Below are 7,017 nucleotides of genomic sequence, written 5' to 3' on the forward strand. Positions count from 1 at the left end.
TGGGCTGTTCTACAGCAAAAAAGCATAGTTGCCTTGATGAGCTATCTAGCGAGAGTCAGCTTGACATCTGTAATCTATGCTTTATGGTACCTATGTCTCAGTACATTTCTTTCCCACCCTGTCTGGTATTAGTCTGACTGTAAGTGCATGCTCATATTGAGAAGAATTACACAATCCCTAAAATATCAGGATAATAACTTTTAAACTTAGGTAAATAAGCAAACTGTATTGCAAAACAAAACTCCAAATCCACTGTGCCACCCAAATGGTCAAAGATAATATTTTAAAAGTACTTTTACAATGAGAAAAAAATTATGCTTCTAAGAAATCTACTTTTTGCAACAAACACTCTTTTTTTGGAGCTTTCTAGAACTAATGTATTGTCAGCATTGTGTCAAACCTCCAACTAGCATGTCCTGAAAAATGAAGTCCAAGGCATCCATCCTTTTCAAATCCATTTTATTAGGCACACATTAAATTGGCAAGGACTCGGTGTAATTCCGACTGAAACCGGATCCGGAATTACATCCAATAAAAGCAAAAGTTTGAAACCACCCCCCCACCCCAAGTCACACACTCCAATCAATCCTCAGTCCAACACCCCGATAGACTGTAAGGATATTTTAACATAATCTACAAAGGCTTTGTAAACCTCATTCCTATAAGCAATAGCAATAGCAATAGCAATAGCAGTAGATTTATATACCGCTTCATAGGCCTTTCAGGCCTCTCTAAGCGGTTTACAGAGAGTCAGCATATTGCCCCCAACAATCTGGGTCCTCATTTTACCCACCTCGGAAGGATGGAAGGCTGAGTCAACCCTGAGCCGGTGAGATTTGAACCGCTGACCTGCTGATCTAGCAGTAGCCTGCAGTGCTGCTTTTAACCACTGCGCCACCTTGGCTCTAGTCAGAGGTCCCAACAAGCCCATGGTCCATTGGGAACTGAGCTGTGCAAGCGATGGGTGAGTAGGCAGAGCTCCATTTTGTGTAACCAGCGGGCACACGGACAAAACCATCCCCCTTCTGACACTGACACTGCCAGTCGGCAGAGCCGGAAAAGTTGGGGACTGCTGCTATAAGTTACACGTATGTAAGGCATGTAGTCCAAAAAGGTTTACTTAAGATACAGATTGCCTGGCTTTTGGCTCTTGATGCAAACTTAATGCATACTTTCTTAAGTGTAATTTCTTCGAATGCAAGTTCTTTTTTTTAAATACAACTCTTGGTTTTTGTATGCAACATTCAATCCTGTGTACCTTTGTTTCAGATGTAGGATTTTGGGAGAGAAACTAAAGCTAACCAGACTCTGAAGGAAGATTCCTGCTGGAATATCCAGATTTCCTCCTACTATGGCAAAATTCTTTTATTATTCTACTTTATGCCGGGGAGTTGCTACTGGAGGGGTACATCGGACTTGCCCCAGATGTGAGATGTTTTTCCAGGGAGCTTGTGAAATTGGGGCAAAGGCTGTAGACAGTCCTAGGACTTCAAGTTACCTATTCTCTCCCTCCCCTCCACCCAATTTCATTTATACACAAACACAAACATGCAAATGAAATTTATATTTGGAAATAGTTTTTTAAGGGGGTAGTTTCAGAAATAATGTGAAATGGAAGTGAACAGAATGCAACAACTGTCAACAGACAAAGGCACTAAAGCCACAAGGCATGTGTTGCGTTTGCTCACAGCAGCTATGCCAATAATAGGTTAATTTGCAGAGTTGTTATAACTTACAAATCTCCTTGGCGTCCCGACTCCCTCTGGCGTTTAATCACGTTTGTGTGATGAAATTTCAGTAATGAAATGTGTCTTTGTGTGATCGTTTTGGCGTCCACAATGGAGCGCAGGAGTTGTTCTCCTGGTCCTCTTTAAAAAAAAAAAAAGCTTCTTTGTTTTAATACTCTCCCTTCCCCATCCCCCATCCCCCTTCCTCAACCCTTGCATCTACATCAGATACAATTAAAAGGATAGCAAAAGGCTCTAGGCCACCTCCCACCAGACTGGCAGGGGAATGTGCAGTCCTTTTGTGCCCAGCATGGAAGCTGGTAAATGCTGGATCCTACTTTTGTTCTTAAGACAGAAACAGGGCAATTGGCATTAACTCCTGCAATTTATTGGCTAAGAAAGCACATCACTTCCTCTTAATCAGCTTTCCTTCTGAAGATGCGCATAGGAAGCCCTTGAAGTAATCTGGAAAGATTTGCTTTTGTTCCTTGTGTGTGGTTCCTTTAGTTGTGGCAATCTCCCTATTGCAACAGGTCATATATTTCCAGTTTTAACTATGTTTTATTGCAGTGGTCCCCAACCCCCGGTCCGCGGACCGGTGCCGGGCCGTGGAGTACCTGGCACCGGGCCGCGCAGCAGCCGGGGGCCATGCAACGGCCGACTCTTCACTCATGCAGCGCCGTCGCCGGAGGGGGGGAGCTGCGCGGAAGCACAGGAGCAAGTGAGGCGAGGAAGAAGAATCCCCCACTACTACACCACCTCCGCCCCCTCCCCGAGTCAGCCGTCCCCTCAGTGAACGCCTCCGCCTCTTTCTCCTTTCTTGCCTCAGTCGGCTCGCCTGGAAGCGAGGCGAGGAGGGGGCGGACCATGCGCTGGAAGCGGAGCCCTTGGAGGCCCTGGCGGCTTCCCCGCCCGGCCTTGGCTTGTGAGAAGGAACGGCGGGAGAGGTAGAGAGAGAGAGAGAGAGAGAGAACGTCGGGCAGCCGAGGGCGGGGGGGGGGGTCTTTTGAGGGGAGATGGGGGGCAGCGCACGGTGGAAAAGTCTTGCCCACCCCTTCCCTGCCTCCCGCCTGCTCCAGTTGCCGCAGCCAGGGGTGGGGGCTCGGTGCCTGAAGTCTCTTGCCTCTCTTCCAAAATTTCGCCAACGGGCATCGGTGAAGCGCGCTCTTTCTCTTCCTCACAAAACACATTTCCTTTCCCCCCATGCGTAGTTATTGGCGATATGGACTCTTGGAGGCTGCGCTCCCGGGTCACGTTTCCTTTTTGCAGCCCACGAGAATGCCTGGTTCTGAGCCTCAAAAAACGAGAGTTCTCTTAAGGCTGCAAAAAAGGAATATACTTTGGTCCTTGAAGCGCTTTTCCTGTTATTTGGACATTATAAATATACGTACGTACATACGTACGGTATGTATATATGCATGTATGTATGTATGTTCAATTCCCAAACTTGGGTATGGCTAGCTGATGAGAGCTAAATAGCTTGAAATAGATCTATACTAGTCTCCCTTTATTTATTTATCAGCATAAATATAACCTATATATATATATATATATATATATATATATATATATATATATATATATATATATATATATATATATATATATATATATATATATATATATATATATATATATATATATATATATATATGTCTGTAGTCCATAATATAGTGATGATTTAAAAAAAAATTAGTTGAGCACATGGAATCTTTTTTCTTTTAGTATATTTTGGAGGTGGGGGCCCACTTTGTTATTTAAGATAGTATCTCATTTTATATATGGTAGTGAAGATACCTAATACTCCCACCCCTATTTCCCCCACGACAATCAATGTGTCGTCGCGAACAATGCCCCCCCACCCCTGCGCGTGCTCAGCGGGCCATGGTAAAATTATCAAAGGCTGACTGGTCCGCGGCGATAAAAAGGTTGGGGACCACTGTTTTATTGGATATAAAAATGTCCATATAGATGAAGTTTTCTCATTCCAGAATGCAAGACACAGAATAATGAGTTTAAGTTATAGGAAGACAGATGCTTTATCTATCAATAAGAACAGTTCAACAATGAAACATGCTATCTAGAGAAGGTGTACTGCTCTTCACTGAATATATTCAAATTAGGACTGAAAACCATCTGACTAGAATGCTTTAATTTGGATTCCTTCACAGGAGGTTGGACTTAGAGAGCCCATGCACCCTCTTCCAATTCTGATTCTATGCTTCTAGGATTTGTAGTAAGAGGCGTGAAGAAAGAAACTATGGCTATTCTGATCTAAAATGAGGTACATCTTGTGGATTCATTGGTCCGCTGAAGAAAGGTAATTGCATTGATCTTATCACTTTCCTATTAACCTCCTCTTGTTATTCTCCTTTACCTAGGAAAGTTCAACTCAGATTGCTTAGTGATCATTGAGTCATCTGGTTAAAAAACTAGTGCCATGGCCAAATATAGAGCACAAGTTGCCAATTTTGGGGAATTTAAAGCATTTGGCCAGGCATTTAAACAGAGGCCTAGAGCCAAAGATTTCCACCAGAGTCAAAGGAGAAAATGTCAAGCCGAATGCACAACCCACCCACCATTACATTTTTCATTCGCTCCCCCACAGAATAAGTCAAAAGTTATCCTGGTATGCAAAATATGGCAGTTTCTGAATTTTAAGTACCATCTTGGCTACATATCTCCTTTTTCTGACATTGCAACCTTTTGGTTTTGGTATGATACTTCAGGCTGAAAAATGTATAATTTCTTCATAATCTTAGGAATCTTGTGGAATGAAAGTTGAAGGAGTGGACGAAAGTAGGAATTTGTTCCTCCTGATTGTTAAGTACCTACCTGAGAAATCAGGAAGGATCAGTTGGTTTCAGGGATGGGAATCTTGAAAGTCCATTTTTGTAATTCCCAATAGAAATGGCATATGAAGTGGTAGAAATATATATTTTTTGCTGCCTGATGAAGAAGGCACATACTTTCTCTCAAGTAAAGCATTGCAAATCAAGTGGGATGGTGAACTGGATGGATAAATTGAATTAGAATAATATTATTCTAATCTCACTCATAAAACATATACCATATTTAGAATTTAAAATTATGCAGTCAACCTGTTTGGATGCATCACAAAAAGGACATCTCATTAATGTGATGCAGTTGATTTATAGAATGTATGCTACCAAAGGATCGTGACCCGTCAAAACCACGCTCGACTAAACCGCGCCCGATTAAACCGCGTCGCTGATGTCATCAACAGGGTGACAACAGCCAGCGCGGAGAAAGAAGGGCGCTTTAAATAGCGCTTTGAAAGCAAGCCGATTCAACTTAAGGTAAGGGTTAGCTTTAGGGTTAGGTTAAGGGTTAGGTTTAGGATTAGGTTAAGGGTTAGGGTTAGGGTTAGGTTAAGGGTTAGGATCAATGTTCCCTCTAATTTTTTTTCCGTGTGAGCGGAAAAGTATAGTGTTTGAGCAGCACATTTTCATACCTGAGCACCTGGATTTTTTCCATAGATGTCACCCAAGACAACGAACTTAGTGTTATTTGAAACTCAATTCTACCATGTAAATATCCATTAAGTAACGAAATCTCCCTATACAGGTAGTCCTCAATCTACGACCATCATTGAGCCCAAAGTTTCTATTGCTAAGGGAGACATTTGTTAAGTGAGTTTTGCCCCATTTTACAACCTTTCTTGCTACAGTTAAGTGAATCACTGCGGTTAAATCAGTAACCTGGTTGTTAAGTCAGTCTGACTTTCCTACTGACTTTCCTTGGCAGATGGTTGCAAAAGGTGACCCCAGGACACTGCAACCATCATAAATATGAGGCAGTTGCCAAAGATCCAAATTTTGATCATATGACCATGGGGATGCTGCAATGATCATGTGTGAAGAACAGCTGTAATTCACTTTTTTCAGTGCTGATGTAGTTTTAGTCATTAAGTGAACTGTTGTAAGTTGAGGACTATACTTTCCCCCTTACTATCCAATAGTCTGCAGTGATATTAGCAAGTTATGAATAAATTACCAACTGATATAGATTAGCAATTGGAGCACTTAAAGAAGCAAACAAAGAGGGGAGAGGAAGGGAGGGAGGAAGGAAAGAAGGGAGAGGGAGAGAGAGACAGAGACAGAGGGAGAGACAAAAAAGGAAAGAGGAGAAAGAGAAAAAGAAAGGGGAGAGGAGGGTGGGAGGATAAGAAAAAGAGGCAGAAAAAAGAAAGAGAGAGAAAGAGGAAAGGAAGAAAGAAGGAAGGAAGGAAAGAAAAAAGGAAGAAAGAAAAGAGGAGAGGAGAGAAGAGAAGGAATAGAGGCCAATAAAGCAAACAAGGAAAAGTAAGGAAAAAACTTTCACTGGAAAACACTATTTTTCCATCAGTGCAAAACTTTCCTAAACAAGGTTAATTTTCTGGATTTTGACTTTCCGGTCCAGGTGGACCAAGAAGCCTTTATTTTCTTTTTCTAAAATCAAAATCTGCAGAGCACCAGCTCAACTCCCCCTTCCTGCGAAAAAAAAGTGGCTGTGTCTTGAGGGTAGTTTTGAACCAGGTCTCTTAAATCCTAGTCCAGCGCCTTAACTATTAAGCCCCTCAAGGAATGTGTAAAATAGCCCTTCCTAGGGCTTCGTCCTGTTTTTTGTCAGAAGTAAACTCTGGTAACAAATGGGGAATTATAATAACCCCAATCAATTTTGCTTTCTGTAAACTGTGACTCAAATTATTAAAATGTCACTGCCTGTTTTATAATTTCAATAAAATTGTTAGAGACACATGATTCTTTCTAGCATGATTTCATACAAAAGCATTTTAAAGGTTTTAATGTGTTATTGAGAATAAATAAAGATTAACATTAGGCATAGAATTATAAAGTGTGAGTGGATTAAAATAGAATTTAACTATTATCACAGTCCCTTCCTACCACTGTATGGCTCCAAGGTGCTAAGGCACCCTCATGTATTGTAGATCCAAAATGAAAGTCTCTAAGAATATGGGTTATTGTGAGGGGTATTTTTTTCTCTTAAGTTTTTTAAAATTAAAATTTCCTAATTGGTGCATAAAATATGTTGCAAAGCAAGTCTCCAGCTTCTTCATTTCTGCATTCTGAAATATTTTTTCCTGTGTGAAAGCTATTCATAAGGTTGGTTTTATTCCTGAATATCTAGTAAATAAGCTTATATTTCTCCTATATTCTGAAGTTATACCAATCTTCTTGTGTTTTAATTTCAGACATAACATTTTTGTCTCTGATTGCATTGAAAAACAGAAGAAACAGATAATGTTAGAAAACTTGGGAGTCCCTAT

Source organism: Thamnophis sirtalis, unplaced genomic scaffold, assembly GCF_051295495.1.
Source record: "Thamnophis sirtalis isolate CommonGarterSnake01/CBP01778 unplaced genomic scaffold, rThaSir2_p1.2 scaffold_9, whole genome shotgun sequence".
Classification (NCBI taxonomy): domain Eukaryota; kingdom Metazoa; phylum Chordata; class Lepidosauria; order Squamata; family Natricidae; genus Thamnophis; species Thamnophis sirtalis.